Source organism: Furipterus horrens, unplaced genomic scaffold (genome assembly GCF_987537825.1).
Source record: "Furipterus horrens unplaced genomic scaffold, mFurHor1.1.pri manual_scaffold_11, whole genome shotgun sequence".
Taxonomy (NCBI): Eukaryota; Metazoa; Chordata; class Mammalia; order Chiroptera; family Furipteridae; genus Furipterus; species Furipterus horrens.
This window is the reverse complement of record NW_028327181.1, coordinates 76118769-76140414: the sequence shown is the minus strand read 5'-3', so window position 1 is coordinate 76140414 and position 21646 is coordinate 76118769. Positions and strand designations below refer to the sequence as shown.

The following is a 21646-nucleotide window of genomic DNA, read 5'->3' as shown; positions in this document are numbered from 1 at the left end:
CTCGCCCTATCTTGGGTGAGACAGCAACTTCAGCTGTGATTAACAGAGTTGGGCAATTAGTGGCCATCAGTGTTAGTGATCTCTGGGTATGTCTATTCTGTGGACATGAATGTACCCACAAGTCTCAGGTGGTCATATTAAAGGGTCCAGCCTGCTCTGTCTCATGTTATTACTTACTTGCTGTGGAAATAAACAATATGACACTCCAGGGGACTAAGTCTATTGTTTACTCAGTCAGTCAATATTTATTGAGCACCCACAGTGTGTAGGACAAGTATAGGGTGAGGATTACAAAAAAAGAAGACAAGTTCTTCCTCTGAGGGATCTACAAGGTTAATGAAGATGTTCTCTCTGCCCTCAAAGAAGTCTCAAACTTTTGGGAGAGAGTCTCAATTTTCTGGGGTCTCCTAGTCTGATGAGGAAAAGAGGTAGCCAACCACAAAGATAAGTCTTACAAACTGAGGACATACAGCTATGGGACCTGAGGGTTGATTAAGTTGTAATCAAAGCCCAAGTTACTGATGTCTTGTAAGAGTGTGCTTTGGAAGACATTTAAGGACAGAAAAGGCAGACAAAAATGGGAAGGGCATTCTGAGGGTCTGCACAAAGGGAGAGGAAGAAGTGAAAGCAGAGCTGGCCCAGAATGCAAAGGGGCTTCCAAGCAGATGTACTAGCATACACATAAAAAGAAACCAGTTCTGTCCTGAGAGACACTACAGTCTCTGAATCACATCTAACAAGCTCGTTTGAGCTTCCAAGGGACAGGAGTGAGGCTAGGGGAAGAATGATGCTTATAAAGATATGAGTGTCTCAGAATCCCAGGCTGCCAGACTCCCAGCACAGGGGGCTGGAGCTGTAGGTAACATCTTCCCTTGCCATCGCTCATCCTGCTTTGCAGCCTCTGATTCAACGCTCCTCTTTCACTCTAGCCTCCCTGTGCCTCCTGGACCACATGATGAACATGGTTGCTTCCTATTGCTCTAGGTTTTTAAGCTACTCTGCTAAACACACAAACTCCACTGAACAAAATACACACAGAGATGAGAACCAGTGAAATGGGAATTCTGAATAAGATTGGTGGATTGTTCCAATGTCAATATCCTAGTTGTAATATTGTACTAAAAAGTTTTTGCAAGATATTGGGGGAGATGGCATAAAGGGGAAACAGGATCTCTGTACTGTTTCTTACAACTGCATGTGAATCTACAATTACCTCAAAATTAAACGTTTAATTAAAAGAAAAGAACAGGAGCTTTGAAAGAGCATATTGAGATGCGGGAATCGCCACAGTCCATGTGATGAGGGTATAGTGTTCCTAGTGGGGCGTCGTGTGAGCTGGTCAAAGCCAGTCTGGGAAGCACCTCGTATAATGTTCTGAGGAAGACTCTGGACTTGGCCCTGTTGTAGGCAATAAAGAGCTTTTGAGATTTTTTTTTTTAAACGGGAGTGTGAAGTAATCAGATTTGTATTCTAGAATGGTCCCTGTGGTTGTAGGCACTGTGCAGGTTGAATTGGGTGCCTTGTATTGAACTCAGTCTATTCCTGCTTAGTCTTCAGGCAGCACAGTCTAGTCCCTGCTGGTCCCCTCTGTGCTTTTGTAATTAATGGTCGACAGCTTGGTATCTGCCAGTGGGCCCAGAACACATCTGGCCAAATGTCCAACTTTGCCACCCTGTGCTTTCTGACTGCTGTTTCCTGTTGTAAACCTGTGGGAGCTCTGGGGACACACATTCATTTGAATGACAGCTCAGAATATATGGGGAAGAGAAAACCCATACAAAAATGTGACAAAACATACTGCCAAGAGGAACTAGAAATTGTTTCCAATATTTGTGCTTTTGCTCCCTGCCATTGGCTGGAAAAGGCGTTTTCCAGTTGAATTTCTTTTGATTTATGCCTGTCTTGTTTCTCTAATCAGCTTCCGAGAACAGGAACAGACTCTGTACCCTGTTGCTTCCCCTCTCATTGCAAATCTCTGACCCCAGGAGTCATCTTGTATTATATTATTTAAATCCAACATACACTGAGTGTTTACTATAAGTGCCATTGTCATCCCCTTTTTCAAAAATTAAATTTCTTTCCCGGGCTGATGTGGCTTGGTTGGGTGTCATCCTGCAAACCTAGAGGTTGTGGGTTCAATTCCCATCAGGACACATGCCTGGGTCGCTTCAGGGCATGTGCAAGAGGCAACCGATCGATGTTTCTTTCCCTCTCTCTGGAATCAATAAAAGGAAAAAAACTAAATTGAATTTATTGGGTGACATTGGTTAATAAAATTACATAGGTTTCAAGTGTGTCATCCCCTTTTACAGAGGAGGGAGCCAAGGCTTAGTCGGGAGGAGGACCTGAAGAAGGCTTACAGCCACAGGAGGCCAGGCTGGACCAGGGTGTAGGTCTGTAACACTGTCCTGTTGGGGAAACAGCAGATCCTGCTGGGAGGGGTGGGTGTGGAGCCGGAGGCTAACTTCCTCTCTCCCAGCCATTCTGTCCTCTCTGCAATAAAGTTCATAGTCCAGAAAATTCCCTGAAAGTGACAATGACTGAAACTTTCCCTGAAGAAAAGAACTGTTGGTGGGCGGGGCTCCATCACCACTTGCCACCCCTTCAGCTGACACTCAGAACTCTGCTAGTAGCCAGCCTTTCCAGCTTACCTGCAAGTCAAGATAAATCCTCCTGAAGAGGCCTAGTGACACCCAGGCCCAGATCTGGGCCCACCCCTCCTGGGGGTGAGCAGCCCTGCCACCCCACCTCCCCCTGTCTTTCTTCCCGGGGTTTTGCAACTCAGCTCCCTCTCAGCCCAAGAGAAGCAACTGTTAACGTTAAGCAGTAAGGAAATTTAGGTAGGGCCCAGGCGGCACTTTTAAACAGGAATTGACTCAGGTCCAGGAAACAGCTAGCTGTAAATGGGCACCTTGGCAATGCAGGTGCTCGTCTCCTGCTTGTAAACGCCAGGCAATGCCAAGCAGAGCACCTGTTTATCAACTGCCATGGATTCAGGAAGCCAAACAGACCCGCCCACCCATCACAAGGGCATTTCCTCCGGCCAGGCCTCCAGAAATGACCACCCCTGAGATAAAATGCTTTTGGGGTGAAACTGAGGAGGAGCTTTTACAGTTTACTCAGGCTTTATACCCTTTGTTTTTAGGAAATTCCTCCTGCAGCCAACTTCAGTCTCTGTTAATACAGGCTGAACAATAGGGTTGTTCTTGTTGTTCTCTATCTGCTCTTTAATATCTCCTATTTTTTTCTTTTAAAGATTTTATTTATTTATTTTTAGAGAAAGGAGAAGGGAGGAAGAAGGAGAGGAGAGAAACATCAATGTGTGGTTGCCTCTCACACACCCCCAACCAGGGAACTGGTCCACAACCCAGGCCTGTGCCCTGACTGGGAATCGAACCTGCGACCCTTTGGTTCATAGGCCAGTACGCAATCCACTGAGCCACACTAGCCAGGGCTTTAATATCTCCTTTTAATTTGGGTAAAATAATAGGCATTGAGTGCTTGTATGATAAGCACAGTGTTAAGCACTTTGTATTTATTTGGTCATTTTAATCTCCATAACAAACATTCATTGTTAATATGTAAAAATGATTAAACATATCATTAATATACCCACTTGACGGATGAGACACCAAGACTTAGGTTGAGTAAATTACCCCAGGTCAAACAGTAACAGCAGGGATTTGAATTTAGACCGTCCAAATTCAGAGCCCATGAGCTTAGTTCTTAATGCTCTCCATCTCCCTACAGTTTTCCCTTCTCCAAATGAGATCATTCCACCTCCATAAGCCTGTCCTTATCATTTCCCTTTGAGTCAGGAAAACTAGAACTAGCTCCAAAGGCCCTGTATAGATTTATATGAAGGAGCAGAATCACAGAAGGTTTCCTTTCCATGACTCAGTTCAATCTCTGACCACATCCACACCAGCCATTCTACCTGTAAAGCTCTGTCTTGCTCCTATCCTTCTCAACTGAGTGATTTCCTCATGATGGAGGACTGCAAGCCATTCAGGAAAGCTCCAGCAGCCTGGTGGGCCTGGTTACAAGGGAAAAAGAACCCTATTTGCAAAGCAGCTGTATTAGTTAATTTAAAAAACACTTCAACAAAATGCCTTTTAAGGAAAATCTATTTGAGAAGCTATTATGCTCTCAATTGTTTTACTAGGAACCAAGCATTGAATTCCTACAGAGGAAACAGCAAAAGAGAAAAGAACACTGTGAATGTCACCTGTAATTGGGTTTTCCTTCCTGTTCCATCTCCCCAACACATCTTACATGTCACAGCATCGCTGGCCCTGGCAGTCTAGCAGACTGTCATGGCAAAGAGCCCCAACTCTGGAACCAGACATCCAAGTAAGCACGTTACTTGGCCTCTCTTGGCCTTGGTTTCCCCATTCGTAAATGGCAGTGATAATTACAGTCCCTACTTGAGCTAGGTGAGTTTCCATGTGTAAAGCATTTAGAACAGTGACATATTGATTGTAAACACTCAATAAATATTCCACTCTGCCACTTCATTAAGAGCCCTGTGAAACTGAGCAGGACACTTGGAAAAAGGCTATGAAGTCAGACAGCCTCGCCCTTGAATCCTGACTTTTAACAACATGCTTAGCCTCTCTGACCTCAATAATAGGTCTATCTATAAAATGAACCTAATAACATCTACATTTTATTATGGTTATTAAAAGGATTAAATGAGATGATATAAACTCTGTCCAGAAAGTATTCAGTCATGTAATATGAAAAACAGAGACTCATTGAAGATGATACAAGGACCATTGTACACAGGACAATGACACCCCAGTCCCCTTCAAAATAGTCACGTTGGAACCTCACGCAGTTCTCCCAATCAGCCGCCCCATTGTATCTTCTGAATCTCATCGATGGGCTGAAATCTTTTCCCTCTCAAAGGTGATTTTAGTTTTTGGGAAAGCCAGAAGTTGCAGGGTGCCAAGTCCGGGCTGTAGGGGAGCCGGGTCACTTGGGTGATTTGCCAAAAAACTCCACACGAGACATGATGCATGAGTGGACACGTTGTCATGATGAAACTGCCAATCACCAGTTGCCCATAGCTGCGGCCTTCTGAGTCATCCGAATAGTTTCTGCAGAGGAATGTTCAAGCTTAATGCAAAATTTGATGTAGATTTGTTGATCTACTTGCTCAGTCATTTTGAATGTGACAGCCACATAGTACACATGCTCACTCAACAGCATCTACCGCCCCCACTGACTAGTACAGTGAAGTCATCATTGTTTACACACGTGCATTCCAGTCCACTCTCCTTGGCTGCCAGCTTACATCAGTGTCACACAAACGGTTTTTATTATATTAACAATGGTTGGACTTCTTCCCAACAGACCTTATATAGGTAAGGGACTCAGCAAAGGGTCTGGCTGGAAGTAAGCACTCAATAAGTGACCCTTGTTAGTATTATACTTAACTCCCTGAACTTCAGTCCCTTCATGTGTAAATGGAGACAGTAACATCCCAGGAATTCTGTAAGGGCTGAAGCACAAGCCATCTAGTTTTCCTATCCCTCTCTCCTGCTCTTTTAAGATGCTCCACCTACCACTGCATGAGCCACTGTTGACTCACATGTCAAGGCCCACTCGAAATGCTGCCTCTTACCAGAAGCCTTTCTGGGTCCCCACCTAGTGTTTTAGAGCCCCTGACTGGTTCTGACTTGATTCAGAATCACTCAGTTCTGATCTTGTCTCCTGTCCATTATACCCCGTGAACCAGAAGGCCCAGGGGACAGAGCCTCTTCCTATCAGCATCAACCCAGTGTAAGAACTTAAGTAAATGCAATACTGCTCCTCTCCCAAGTTACCTTGAGATCAAGAGAGATGGTGGTTGACCGGCAGCCTTTGTTACTGACCATTGTCTTCATGGGCTTGGCTCCGGAGCCCTCAGCAGGAAGTGGGTGACTGGAGCCACAGCCCCTGACTCAGTGGGCAGTGCCCTGAGCCCTCTGGTGGACAGTCGGGGGTTCCACTTCACACTCCAGTCCTCATTCCCTCCAAAGGCCTTTTCAAGGGCATCAAGGGCCCTTGACACTTTAGGACTGCACACAGCATGTCAAAAATAGTAAGATGCATGCACATCACACGTGAAATGTAATTTATATGTAAACTGTGTACAAGTGGGGTTGCAGTTGATTGACTGGCATTTTATTTTAAGGTCATTTATTTAAATATCTGTGAATTTCCATTTTGCAATGTCCTGTTTCTATTTCGAAGCCAATAACTTTTTTCTGTTTCAACCATGTCTTAAAGAATGGGCTGGCAATGCATCCAGAGTGGTTAGATTTCCAGGTCCCAGAGCCCATCCGGACCACGCCCACCCTATCTATATCTATCTAACTACTTATTTATATTTCTATCAATCTATCTATATATCATCTATAATCTATCCAAACTGCCTAGGGTAGAAAAGGACTTGGGCAAAAGTTAGAGAAGCGTGCATGGTGTGCGACTGCCCTCTAGAGGTTGCTCCTGGAAGATGCAGTTGAGGAGCCCCCTCTTCTATCAGGTTGAGATGAACCCCACAACTCACTGACATGGATTGAGCGCCTGCTTATGTACCAGGCACCAAGTACATGCTCTGGAACAAAGGGTAATACGAAGAGAATAAAGTTGATTCTTGTCTCCAGGAAGTCACCATGTTGTAACAGCGACTGCAAACACACCAACACATGATTAGAATTCAGTGCAATGACTGCTGTCATAGATGAACCAACTTCTATGGGAATGGGAATAAGCCTGGGGCAGTAAGAGAAAGTATCACAGGAGAAGTCACATTTAACGTTGCCCTTGAAGGATGAGTAAGAGTTTGCTAGGCAGCGCTGGAAAAGGAAAGACATTCCAGGCAGAGGGAACTGCATGAGCAAAGGTAACGCACTGTAGAAGGGCAAGCTTGTTGAGGGCAGTGAGAGGTGTGGTGTAGCTGGAGCGAACATAGTATGGAACAGTGCAAGGCCCACCTAGAGAGGCAGGCGGGGCCAGGTAAAGAGGAAACTACAATTGGAAAAACAAGCACATGATGTTCTGGCCAGGATCCTGTGCCAAACAAGCGGGAGGAACCACTTGCCATTCCCGCTGGCCTGCCTAGGATAAGATTTTGCATTGACTTCCTTGTTTCTCCTCCTTCCCACCTCCTACCTGCCCTGCATGTCGCTACCTAAGGATGCTTCTAAATTATGAGTCTGCCCTGGCTGGTGTGGCTCTGTGGATTGACCGCCAACCTGCGCACCGAAAGGTTGCCGATTCGATCCGCAGTCAGGGCACATGGCTGGCACAGTACCTCTCTCAGACATAATCATGCAGATTAAATGCTTCACACATAGCAAGTGTTTGAAACAGAGGGTCCACTAATAATCACGCAATTAATGTCCTTTATCATGATTCATGCAAACATTGGGACAGATTTCCAATTACCCCATGAGGTACCCCATACAACCCACTCTCCCTTTCTTCATGTTAGTCATGGAAACCATGCCCTTAAGCTTTAATTAGGAGAATTGATAGTTCAGCCAAAGACCAGATTTTATGACCTTCCTTGCAGCTAGGTGTGGCCGTGTGACTAAGTTCTGGCCAATGGGAGGTGAGCAGTAGTGAGGTGTGCACCTTCTGGACTGCATCTTTAGAAGAAAAACTGTTGCGTGGTCTCTTCACATCCCCCCTTCCTGTTGATTGAGAAGTGGCCTAGACACAGAGATAGAAGCCGCATGTTGAAGATGGCAGAGACACCCTGAAAGCCCTGGGCTGCTCACCTCCTACTGCTCACCACCCCTTCCTGGTGTCGGCACTGCCTGAGGCCTCTCCTGTCAAGGCCTCCAGGCAGGTGCAGGAGTTTCAGGCATAAACCCAGGCAGCAACATCCACAGTGAGAAAAAGGATAATCTACCCCTGCTGTGTCTCTTTCTTAGAAACTCCCTGGCAGACTTCCCTTCATTTATCATTGACCTAACTTGGTTCTACGCGGCAGAACCAACCATCTCAGCTGGCCTGGGGCTGAGGGGTTTTCTGGGATGTGGGACTTTCGTACTAAAACAAAGATACCCTCCAGAGCTCCCCATGGGCTCGGATTGAAGCTTATCTCCAAATAAGACCATGTCCTTGCTTCGCTTTCCTGTGCTTCCCTCATTTCCTGAGGACAGCCTGTCCATCAATCACTGGCACAAGCCTCCTTGTCTCAGGGTGTGTTAGTCTAGTGAACACATCATAGGAGAGCTGGCCATTACTAAACCACCAATGATAAGGAAAATAAAGTTACCATGATTCACTCAGGCTCTGCCCCTCAAGTTGGGCCAAGTCCTCTTCTGCATACATAACACTGTGGAGAAGGAACTCAGGGCTCGAACCAGAAGACAATTAATAAGGAGGACGAGAAAGACATAATTATTGGTAAGGCAATCAAACCAACACTGTTGTAGCAAGTAATGGTCTTGGGGGAAGAAAAGAAGTAATCCTATAAATAAAATTAGTTGGGAATTTTTAAAAAGAAGTAATTCTATTATATCTAGGCTACCCATTGTATAAAGTGCAGAGTTTGGGATTTTAGGAAAGTTAAGCCTCAGCTTTTGCTCCCTGTGAAACACGCATGTCCTTTAAAATAAATCTTCCCAATGTTTTAATAAACTTAACTTCGATTCTGTTACTTACAACTAAAACATCCTAAATGACACAGAAATTAGCCTCTGGAGTAAGGTTCATATAATAAACCCTGAAGGAACCCTGGCTGATGTGACTCAGTGGACTGAACACCGGCCTGCGAACCAAAGGGTGGCTGGTTCAGTTCCCAGTCAGGGCACACGCCTGGGTTGTGGGCCAGGCCCCCAGCTGGGAGCACACAAGAAGCAACCACACATTGATGTTTCGTTCTCTCTCTTTCTCCCTCCTTCTCCCTCTCTCTAAAAATAAATAAATAAAATCTTTTTTTTTTTTAAATCTCTGGAAAAAAACTGTGGACTTGGCTGAGTTGGGGGAAGGGGTGCGAGGAGGATTATGTGACCACCACTACCTTGCTACGTGGTAGTGAAGTGGGTAGTGAAGTTCTTCCCTGATGTCTTATCATGCTCACCCACGTGTCCACTGAGAGCAAGGCTCCAGGTGACTTCACAGCAAGCAGAATGTGTTGGTCACTGCTTGCGGACTTTAGTAAGCTGCAGCCAGAGAAACAAGCTGTCATCTGTCAATGGCCCAGTTGACCAAAGATGGTAAAACAAAGGGCAACCTGAGATTGTCACAGTCTAGATCAAGAATTAGCCTTAAATCCTGCTAAATTGTGGTGTCAGATTCTCTGATTCTCTATACCACCTCCACACCCAAGAATGCAGCATTGATTAGAAAACTGAAAGATCTTAGCTGTTGGAATAAAGATAGTGACTCATCCATTCAATAGATACTAATTGAGCCCCTTATCTGGGCCAGATACTGTTCTAAACAAAGGGGGAAAAATTTTTTATTTAAGGCAAAAATCCCTGCCTCAAGTAGCTTAAATGCAGAAGGGAGAAGAATGATAGATAGTAAACGTAACAAACAATTACATTAGTTTGTTATAGTCAGAACAGAACAGTGGTTAGAAGGTCCTGAGTACTGTGGAGGAATCAGAGAGCTGGGTAAGAAGTTTGGGGAGAGTAGGGAAGAAGTGGTTGCAACTTTAAATAGGGAGGTCAGTGCAGGCCTCATTGAAAAGGCAAGATTTGAGCAAAGGCGTGAAATAAACTAGGGAGTGAGCAATGTGGCTTTAGAGGGGAGGAGTGAGAATATGCCCAGGTGTTCCAGCAGCAGCAGAAAGATGGTTAGAGAGTGGTAGGACAGGCCAGACAAGCAACCAGGAATGAGGTGGGATGGAGTTTAAGGACTTGGGATTTTGTCTGAGAAAAATGGGAACCCATGGCAGAATTTTGAGCAGATGAGTGACTTAGTGAACTTATACAGTAACTCCTCATTGAACATCCTGAGTACATTCTGTGACCTTAAGCTAAATGACATGTAACCAAATCAATTTTACCATAGGCTAATCAATATAAACAAGAGTTAAATTCCTATGCACCTCATCAACATTATAAGGAAAGGACATTGTTTCAGGACTTGCTATATCTTAAAAGGATCTCTCTGGCTGCTGGGTAGATGAGAATAGATGATAAGGAAGCAAGTAAAGGCAGGGCAGGTGTTAGGTCTGTGCAGTAATCCAGCTGAGATAATGAAGGGGACTTGGGCTAGAGCTATAGCACAGGAGGTGTAGAGAAGTGGTCAGATCCTGGATGGAATTTGAAACCAAATGGCTTCCTGGGTTGGGATTGATGGTAGGGTGTAAGAGAAGCCAGTTTGCGCCCTCTCTGTTGGACAGATGTGGAACTGCCTCCCATTTTAAATGAACTTCCCGGTAGCTGTGGAATGCAAGGCTGAAGAGTTAAACTTCCAAGGCAGATGAGAGGAGGAAGGCTTGCATCACACCCACCACCCCTCAAGATCTACCATTGACACCCTGAGGCTAAGGCTTTTCATTAGGCCTGGAAGATTATCAAAAACCAAATTCCTACTTTGGGCTCTTTAACAGAGACCTCCCAAATGAAATGCTCCGGCTGCAGAGGTTGTATGGGAACTATGTAGCACCAGAAAAAAAAAATAAATAAATAAATTAAAAAAAAATATATATATATATATATATATCGGCAGCCGTCCGTCTCGAGAGACGATGGTGTAGCTTCTTAAGAGTCTATCTGCACCGCCGAGAATGGCTGTGCAGTCCGACTCGGGAGTGACACGGTATCTGTCTCCTCCCGTGTTAAATCAACATCTTGCGATGACGCTGGAGTGTCCTCTCCAGTGAAGCTGAAGCTACAGAGCCTGGGCAGGGTGATATGGAGGGTCTGCTGTTGCCCATGCAGCAGACCCCCCCTCTCTTCGCAGCTGAAGGGTCCAAGGGAAAGACGGAGTCGATACAGCTTGGGTTCAGGTGCGCCGCAGGAGTTGCCGGTGTTGACTACAACGTCAAACCGCCTTAGGGACTCCGGCTCCGGATTTTCTGTCGGGGTTTACTCCCTTAGCCTTTCCCCTGAAGAGGTATGCCGCAAGGCAGCGGAGGTTTTTTGGAGTCAGAGTTTTCCTTCTCTGATGTGCCCTGACTGGAAGATCGAACCAGCGACACTTAGCTCGCAGGCCGACGCTCAATCCACTGAGCCAAACCAGCCAGGAAATATATATATATATATAATGCTGACAAACAGAGGCCTGGGACTTTCTTAATCCAACGTTGCAGAAAGACTCTGTCCCAAGCCCTCATAAAAAAGAAAACCAGCCCTCTTGCGGCCATCACTGAGGCGCCAGCGGTCAAAATGAAGTTCAATCCCTTTGTAACTTCTGACCAGAGCAAGAACCATAAAAGGCATTTCAATGCACCTTCCCCCATTCGCAGGAAGATTATGTCTTCTCTTTCCAAAGAGCTGAGACAGAAGTACAATGTTCAATCCATGCCCATCCGAAAGGATGATGAAGTTCAGGTTGTACGAGGACATTACAAAGGGCAGCAGACTGGCAAAGTAGTCCAGGTTTATAGAAAGAAATATGTCATCTACATTGAACGAGTACAACGGGAAAAAGCTAATGGTACAACTGTTCACGTGGGCATTCACCCCAGCAAGGTGTTTATTACCAGACTAAAACCGGACAAAGACCGCAAAAAGATCCTTGAACATAAAGCCAAATCTCGCCAAGTAGGGTAGGAAAAGGGCAAATACAAGGAAGAAACAATTGAGAAGATGCAGGAATAATGTAATCTTCTATACAACTTTCATTAAAAATTTGAAATAAAAAAAAAAAAGAATACCAGCAGTAGCAGGAAGCAGATGGTTCAACCTGCACAACTCCCTACAGGAGGCCCTACCCACCCATTGGTCTTCTTCAGAGCATTCCTGGAGGATGCTGGATATACAAGGAAAGTCCTGCAGGCAGATAGATCATAAGGACCAGGAAACTCACTCCACTGCCCAGGAGGTGAGTTACACCATGGTGTCTATGAGATTTGCTGCTTCTAGTATAGATTTGTCCAAGAGTGCTTAGAGTAGCAATTGTGATTGTCTTTTTCTTTTTTCCCACTATTGTGTATGACTAGTGATTACTAGTAGGTACTGCTAATTACAACTAAAACGAGGATTTTGTTATGGTCAGTCGTCGGCAGCCGTCCGTCTCGAGAGACGATGGTGTAGCTTCCTAAGAGTCTATCTGCACCGCCGAGAATGGCTGTGCAGTCCGACTCGGGAGTGACACGGTATCTGTCTCCTCCCGTGTTGAATCGACATCTTGCGATGACGCTGGAGTGTCCTCTCCAGTGGAGCTGAAGCTACAGAGCCTGGGCAGGGTGATATGGAGGGTCTGCTGTTGCCCATGCAGCAGACCCCCCCTCTCTTCGCAGCTGAAGGGTCCAAGGGAAAGACGGAGTCAATACAGCTTGGGTTCAGGTGCGCCGCAGGAGTTGCCGGTGTTGACTACAACGTCAAACCGCCTTAGGGACTCCGGCTCCGGATTTTCTGTCGGGGTTTACTCCCTTAGCCTTTCCCCAGAAGAGGTATGCCGCAAGGCAGCGGAGGTTTTTTGGAGTCAGAGTTTTCCTTCTCTGATGTACCCTGACTGGAAGATCGAACCAGCGACACTTAGCTCGCAGGCCGACGCTCAATCCACTGAGCTAAACCAGCCAGGGCAATGTTATGGTCAGTAATATATAGAGAAATGTACCTTATAATTGATGCTAATGTGGGCATGGTCGTTCAGAAATACTTTAGGGTTGGAGAAATGCAAGAAAATTTCATGAACAAAATGCTAAGAGATGCAAAATTGATTTAAAATACAAATATTGTATCATTTGACACATTTCTAAATCATAAGAGAAAGAGAGAGGAATTGAGCTGGAACTTGGAAGAACTCTGTGCAAAGATAATTACTGAGACCCTTAGACTAAAAGTCTAAGTTTTGGACAAAATTAAATGCAATGATCCTAAGTACTCAAAAAGGTCTTGGCACTGCACCTGCATAAGTGAATCAGGTATCCATGAGTCTGTCCTGACCTGTGCACCACCTGAGACCTTTGCTGCATGGAAGAAAACGCCAAGTGAGCACAAGGTGGAGCAGGTGAAGTTATATCTATTGTTTAGTCCATAAATGACAGGATGATGTGGAGCCACACCAAGGTAAGACTGAGCCTGAACTAGAAGACTAGACATCACTAGGAGATTCTAATACTTGGGGAATAGCTGCCTCATGATGTTCCCTCTGGAAACTAGCTGGACATGGATGATTCAGCTTTGAGAAGAAGATGAGTTATGGTTGTCCTCGAGGTGGTTGGGTTATGCTTAGTGGGGGTCACCTTAGGCCATATTGGGAGAAAGGTCTGTGTGTGTTTGTGCATGCGTGCATGTGTTTATGTACACATGTGCTGGACAACGTGGCCTAGAATGTAGGGGAGACCTCTTGGATTATCTATCTGGCTATGAATCTTCACTTTCCCTTCTCTGGATACTGTCCCTCAATTCTTGGTATTGACTCCAACAGTCATTTTTGAAAGTTTTTTTTCTTTCTTCATTTTTCCTTTTTTTTTTTTTTTTGTCTAAATACATATTTTTTAATGTTTTGATTTCTTATTTAATTTACTTGTGGTCAGAGAATGTGGTCTATGTGATATTGATTCTTTGGTATTTATGGAATCTTAATAAGTGGTCAATTTTTGTAAGTGTTCCATGTGTGCTTCAAAAGAATGTGTACTCTCTAATTGCTGAGCTCAGAGTTCTAATAAGTTCAGTAAATAAAGGTAGTTAATTGTATTAGTCAAATCTTCTTATCCTAGTTAATTATTGGTCTTTTAAATCTGTCAATTATTGACAGTGATATGTTAACTCTCCCATCACAAGGGTGAATTTCTGAATTTCTCCTTACAATTCTGTCATGTTTTATTTTACATAAATGTTATTAGATGCATACAGCTTAGAATCTCTTCATGAATTGAACCCTTTATTAATGTATATATGAGCCTCTTTTCTGTAGCAGTTTTCTTTTTGCTTTAAAGGATATTGTGCCTGATATTAATATAGTTATAAAGCCAGCTACTCTTTTCTACTTAAGAGCATTGCTTCAGAAGTCCTCCTTTTTCTCTCCTTTATCATCAGCTTTTTTCCATCTCTGTTTGTTTATTCCAATCTGAATTAAACCATGCTGCCAGTTTTTTCTATTGTAAGGAAAAATTCACGTGATCCCACTTCCTCCTCCAGCTACAGCTTCATTTCTTTTTTTTCCCTTTAATCAAAATTCCTCCAAAGAATAACATTTAGTGCTCTTCTCCTATTCTCTTATTTTTCTCATTCTTAGTTTTTTTGTTCACTATTTTACATTATGTTTTTAAATAACTGTTGTATAGAAACAGACTCATAGATACAGAGAACAAACTGACAGTTGTCAGAGGGAAAGAGTTTTGGGGAGACTGGGTGAAAAAGGTGAAGGGATTAAGCAAAAAAAAAAAGAAGAAAAGAAACTCATAGACACAGACCACAGTGTGGTGATTAACAGAGGGAAAGTGGGAGGGGGCAGGTAGAAGAGGGTAAAGGGGGATAAATGGTGAGTTGGTAATGATAGGAGATGAGCTTGAGTGTGAACACACAATACAATATACAGGTGATGTGTCATAGAATCGTACACTTGAAACCTATATAATTTTATTAACTGATGTCACTTTAGTAAATTCAATAAAATTTTTAAAATATTAAATAGAAATAAATAAATCAATAACCTCTTATATTTCAGAAAAAATACACAAGCATATAGAAAATTAGGAAATGTAGATAAGTGAAAACATCATATTCTCGCCAAGCTGAGAGTTTCAATGTTAATTACTCAGTAAAATTACAGTGATAGCTGGATCTTTTGTGTATAGATGTATTTTTAATATATGTTTTTTAAAATCAACATGAGATCATATTATGCATACTATTTTATGACCTCTTTATATCGATTATTCACCACTGTCTTTCCAAATTGGGAATTTTTCATCTCATTCAATACTTAAACCATAAGCACATTTTCCCAATTATCCCAAAAATGTCCTTCATAACTGGTTTGTCCATACCAGTATCTAACTAATGGCTCTATGTTACATCTAGTCTTCTAGTAAAATCCCCTTTTTTCATGACACTAACTTGTTGAAGGGACTAGACCAGACGTCCTGCCTTCTGAATATGGCTAGTTGCACGCTCATCATATTGTTTAGCTTGTCTCCTTGTTGTCTGCATTTCTTATAAACTTAAAGTTAGATCTAAAAGGTTAATGGATTCAAGTTAAAGTACTTTGAGTAGACATATGACAGACGATGATGTTGTATACCTCATATTGCACCTCATCATAAAATGCAATATCTGGCAACGCATCTATTGTGACAGACTGTTGGCCACTGGTTCAGGGTGAGGAGAGCCCAATCCCTTCATTATAAATTACATTCCCCCCTGGTGACTAGAAAGTAATATGCATGTGGTCACTTTGGTGCTACCTGAATGTTCAGTTCTCTATCTGCTCACGCTCCTGATGATTTTAAGCCAATTAACATTCCTTACCTGAATCAGTAATTTCATAGGGTTTGCAAAATGATGTTTTTTCCTCTATGGTAGTTTTTAATATTTTCTCTGTATGAAATGGTCTATAATTTCAAAGTAATTATCCTAGTTGGGATTTGCTGAGATTCCTACACCAAAGGATTCATGTCTTTCATCAGTCTGGAAAGTTCTCAGCCATTATATTTTCAAATACTGCCTCTTTCTCAGTTTCTCTATTCTCTGCTTCTAATAGTCTAGAAGGATGTTAGCTTTCATTCTGCCATCCCTGTCTCTTAACTCCTTTTCATATTTTTGATCTTTCATTTCCCTTTGCTTCATTCTGAATAATTTTCTCAGACCTATTTTCCAGTTTGTAAACTTTTACTTCAGCTGTCAATAATCTCTTGTTTAACCTATCCATTACATTTTTTTTCTTAATTTCAATTGTTATATTTTTAATTTTTAAAAGTTTCAGGTTTTTTCCCCTGGCTGATGTGGCTCAGTGTATTGAGTGCCAGCCTGGCAACTGAAACGTCACTGGTTTGATTCCTGGTCAGGGCACATGCCTGGGTTGCTGGCCAGGTCCCCAGCTGGGGGCATGTGAGAGGCAAGCAATCTATGTTTCTCTCTCACATAGATGTTTTTCTCCCTCTCTTCTTCCTTCCTTCCCCTCTTTCTAAAAATAAATAAATAAAATCTTAAATTAAAAAAAAAAATCTCAGCCCAGAAATCACTTTTTTTTCAAAAGGCCTTCCTTGGTACTCTCCACATATAGTCCTGCCCTTCTTTTTATTTTGCAGGTAATTTTGTGATGCTCATTAACATATCAGTTTTAATTATTCGTTCACACATTTATTTTCTTACTAATTTTGAGTGTAGGCTGAGACTGCTCTTATTCATCTGTGTATTCCCAGCACCAAGTACAGTGCTTGGAACTGTTAAGTGCTCAAAACATTTATTGATTTCTAAAGAAACAGTGAGGAACTGGGCTTGAATAAAAAGAGAGAAGACAGATCTGAGATAAGTCTCCAGGTAGAAGAGGTGGATTGTGGAAAGAATCAGAAATGCCTTTGGAAAGCGGAAACTGCTGGCTAATTACCCACAAAGTTGCCCTTTGCCTCCTTCATCAAAATCATCTCTGCCTACTCAGGGATCCTCTCAGTATTTCCACAGAGGTTGCTTGGTGTCCTCCTAGTTAGCTGGTGTAATCCTCAAGATGTCAGGTCTGGACCTGAGGCTTCTCAACTGCTTTCTGCTTTTCACAGCCTCTCCTGGTTTACCAGTACTTTATATCTGTAATCAAAAGAGCACTTCCACATACACTATCTCACTTACTCCTTATAATAATCCTGTTGAAAAAGGGATTTCTCCCTTTTATAGACGAAGAAGCCTTAGAGAGATTAAGAACTTTGCCCCAAATCAAACAGTAGTAATAAGTGCCAGTGTCAGGATTTGAACTCTGATTATTTAACTCAAAAACTCACATTCAAAACATGACACTAATCAATCTGATTTCCAATAGGATGCAGGATAAATCTGACACCTTTGAATGCATTCTATACGTAGAACTATGTGACAAATCTATTTGAAAAAAATTAATACATGTAGACAAAGTCAGGGATGATCCACATGAAAATGTAACTTATCCTAGAGTAGTAATAGAATGAAACAGTCACCAACCATTAACATACGTCTGACATTTATTTCAGAGAGAAACATCAATTTGTTGTTCCACTTACTTATGCAGTCATTGGTTGGTTGTTGGTATGTGCCCTGACCAGAGGTCAAACCCACAACTTTGGTGTATTGGGACAGTGCTCTAACCCGACCTACCCAGATAGTCCGGGGTCCAAATACTGACTTTTCCTCTTACCCAATATGCCAAACTAGAGAAAAATAGTCTATTAAAGGGGGTAATCTATAAAATGGGATAATAATACTTAAAGAGTTTTTGTAAGGATTCAATTTTTTAGACTTATTTATTTTTCATTATGTATTGATTTTGAGGGTACAGCTTAGTGGTTAGATAATTGTATACTCTACATAGTGTTTCCCTCGATAATTCCAGTACCCTGACACCATACATAATTATCACAATGTTATTGACTATATTTCTTATGTCTTACTTCCCATGACTATTTTGTAACTACCAATTTGTCCCTCAACTCTTTCACCCAGTGCCCCAAACCCACCTCTCCTCTGGCAACCACCAGTTCCCTCTCTGTATCTATCAGTCTATTTTAATTTTGTTTGTTTGCTTATTTGGTTCTTTAGATTACACATATAAGTGAAATTATATGGTATTTGTCTTTCTCCGACTGACTTATTTCGCTAAGCATAATACCCTCTAGGTTCTTCCATGCTGTCACAAAGGGTAAGATTCCATTCTTTTTATAGCCAAGTAATATTCCGTTGTATCTATGTACCACAGCTTTTTTATCCATTCATTTATTGATGAACACTTGGGTTGCTTCCATAGCTTGGCTATTGTAAATAATGCTGCAATGAATATATAGGTGCATATACTCTTTTGAATTGGTGTTTTGGGTTTCTTCAGGTAAATCCCCAGAAGCAGAATCACTGGGTATTAAGGCAGGTTTATTTTTAATCTTTTGAGGAAACTCCATACTGCTTTCCATAGTGGCTGCACCAGTCTGCATTCCCAACTGTGCACTAGGGTTCCCTTTTCTCCACAGCCTCCCCAACACTTGTCATTTGTAGATTTATTGCTGATAGCCATTCTGACAGGTGTGAGGTGATATTGCATTGTGGTTTTAATTTGCATCTCTCAGATGATTAGTGATGTTGAGCATCTTTTCATATGTTTATTGGTCTTCTGTATGTCCTCTTTGGACAAGTATCTATTCAGATCCTCTGCCCATTTTTTAATTGGATTGTTTGTTTGTTTTTTGGTGTTGAGTAGTAGGAGTTCTTTACAAATTTTAAATATTAACCCCTCATTAGATGCATCATTGGTAAGTGTGTTCTCCCATTTAGTAGATTGTCTCTTAATTTTTGTGATGGTTTCCTTTGCTGTGCAAAACTTTTTAGGTGATGTAATCTCTTTTGTTTTATTTTTTGTTTTGTTTTCCCATGGGATTAAATTTTACAAGAGGTAAAAGCACATAATACAATGCTTGCCATATGGTGAGATCTCAATAAGTGGTAGATTATCACACTAAAAACAAGAGACCTTTGGTCATCTGTTCAGAGGTACATATCCAGTTATGTGTACCTGGATAGGAACTCAAGTCTGTGTGATTTCAAAGCTCCACACTCTTTCCATTATATTACACTGGCAGGATAGCTTAAATCTCCTCAATCTTAAAATGGTTTTCTAAGAGTCAAGGTTTCCCAGATTGGTATTATTTTAAATATTTTTCTATTATAAGTTTAATACATATTCATAAATGAAGCTTATTATACCATACAGAATTAACTATTAATATTGTCTTATTTTCTTCCAATCTTTTTCCCATATTTTTTCACAATGCTGTAGTTTTGCATTTTTCATGGCTTACATCATAAAAATGTTCTCAATATAACTCTTCAGAAACATGATTTTAAATATCTGTTTATATCAAGTGAAAATATAATTTACTTGTTTCCAATTTCAAAAAAATCTGCAATGCCCATTCTTTAAATAGAATTTTTGCATTTCTGAGATTTCCTGAAGCAATATTCTTGGGTCAAGAGAGTAAGAATTTAAAGGCTCTGCCCTGGCCAATGTGCATCAGTTGGTTGGAGCTTCATCCTGTAGAACAAAAGGTCACAGGTTCCATTCCAGGTCAGAGGACATACCTGGGTTGTCCCACTTGGGACACATACAAGAAGGCAAACAATCAGTGTTTCTCTCTCCCTCACTAGAAGCAATGAAAAAAAAATTAAAAATAAAAAGAATTTAAAGACTCTCAATTCCTCAAAAATTTCTGGATCAAAGAGAATGGAACATTCAAAGCCTTTCAATGAATATTGCCAAATTGCTTTCAAGAAAGGTTTTCTGTTCCATACTCTCACCAGCAGTTATAGGAGATTGCCTGGCTCACATTAATAAAAGGAAATCTGTAGGGAACTAAAAAGTTCCTCAGCTGAAGTCTTACTAACTGGCATCCTAAAGTTCTGCTTGGCATGGCCTCACCATCCCATAATAGTTGTTTACTCCTTACTAGGGCAATGACCCTCTTTCTGTCCCTGGGATTGTTGTCCTGCGGTTTAACTCATATCTACCAGATAACGCCCAAGCTGCAGCTGCGTTCCCACCGAATGAAAAATTCCTCCTCTCCTGAGCTATAAGAATACTGTTTTGACTAAGAATAAATGAGACTTGATCAGAGCACTGTCTTGTCTCCATTCTTTGTGCCTCTTGTCCCTTTCTCAGCCTCACTCCCCCTCTAGGGTCCTCGTTGCTCGACCTGCGGGACGGGTCAAGTGGCGCCCAACGTGGGGCCCGAGAACGGGGGACTCAGTGAAGGACGCCGTTCGAGGAGCCGGCCAAGTAGAGAAGAGGAAAAGGCTACGCGGGAACCTGCCGCGTTGACCTCACCTCGGTAAGTGAACGGCGATCATGGGTCAAGAAATGAGCCGACATGAGCTTTTTGTTGAACAGCTCGGACAGGCATTAAGGGCACGAGGAGTAAAGGTTAAAGTAAAACAGTTGTTGAAATATTTTGATTATATCAAACACTTATGTCCCTGGTTTCCCACTGAAGGGAACATTGATCCACAACGGTGGAAAAGAGTAGGAGATGCTTTAAAAGACTTTTATGATACATTTGGTCCAGAGAAGGTTCCTGTAACTGCCTTCTGTTATTGGAATCTAATAGATGAACTCCTATCTCAAAGGCATAGTGATCCTGTAGTAGCTAATGTAGTAGAAAAAGGTCAAAATATCTTAAAGACAGAGCATAAGGAGGAAAGTAGAAAAAATAAGGGAAATGACAGCTGAGAGGAGGATGATTTAATATCTCTTGAGAGTGACGGTAAGGACAAGGTAGTCAAACCGAAAGGAGAACAGAACAGTCCAAAGAGTAAGCTGTCAAAGGGTCAGACTACTGAAGGGGGAGCTGCGGCACCTAAAGAAGTGTCGGTAAAATCAAAAAAGAAGTTATATCCAGACCTATCAGAATATACTGCAAATAATTCTGATGAGGAAGAGGTTGATTGGGATAGCTTGGCGGAAGAGGCAGCCAGATACAATAACCTTGGCTGTCCGCCTCTGAAAACAAGGCCACTGCCCTATACCTCACCCTCTGCTCCCCTCTCTGCGTACCCTGTCCTTGATCCTCGAAAAGAACTGAGGGATAAAATTGAACATTTAAAAGAACAAATAAAATTAGAGAAGGAACATCAGGAATTAATAAGACAATTAGAGGGGCTAAAAATAGGAAAGCAGAAAAAAGAAATTGAGCCTTCTCTGGAGGGCCCTCCGAGCCAGAGGCCCCCAGTCAGAGGAGCAGCCCCCAAAATACCCCAAAATACCCCAATACCAGGCTTGGAGGAAATGGAAGCATTTCCGGTATCAGAAACAGTAGATGCCCAGGGACAGGCCTGGCGACACCACACTGGATTTGATTTCAAAGTCATAAAAGAATTGAAAACAGCAGTAGCTCAATACGGAGCCACGGCTCCTTACACTATGGCCATCTTAGAATCGGTCACAGATCAGTGGCTCACTCCAAGTGATTGGCAAACTTTGGCTCGAGCGACCCTAGCTGGAGGAGACTATCTCCTATGGAAATCAGAATATGTAGAAATCTGTAAGGATACTGCTAGACGCAATATGCAGGCAAATAATGGGTGGAATTTTGATATGTTAATTGGAGAAGGCAACTATGCAATTAGTGACACTCAAATCCAATATGATCCAGGACTTTTTGCTCAAATTCAGTCAGCAGGTACAAGAGCATGGAGGAAGCTCCCCACTAAGGGTGATATGAGCTCCTCTCTCACTAACATTAAACAAGGACCAGATGAGCCTTTTGCAGATTTTGTCCATAGACTCATTACTGCAGCTAGTAGAATTTTTGGCAGCGCCGATGCAGGCACAGATTTTGTCAAGCAATTGGCCTTCG

General features: G+C 42.3%; 1 pseudogene; it reads left to right on the top strand.

Annotated features, from left to right (window-relative positions):
• Positions 1-11342: 11342 nt before the first annotated feature.
• LOC149998294 (large ribosomal subunit protein uL24 pseudogene) lies at positions 11343-11780 on the top strand (annotated as a pseudogene).
• The last annotated feature ends 9866 nt before the right edge of the window (positions 11781-21646 follow it).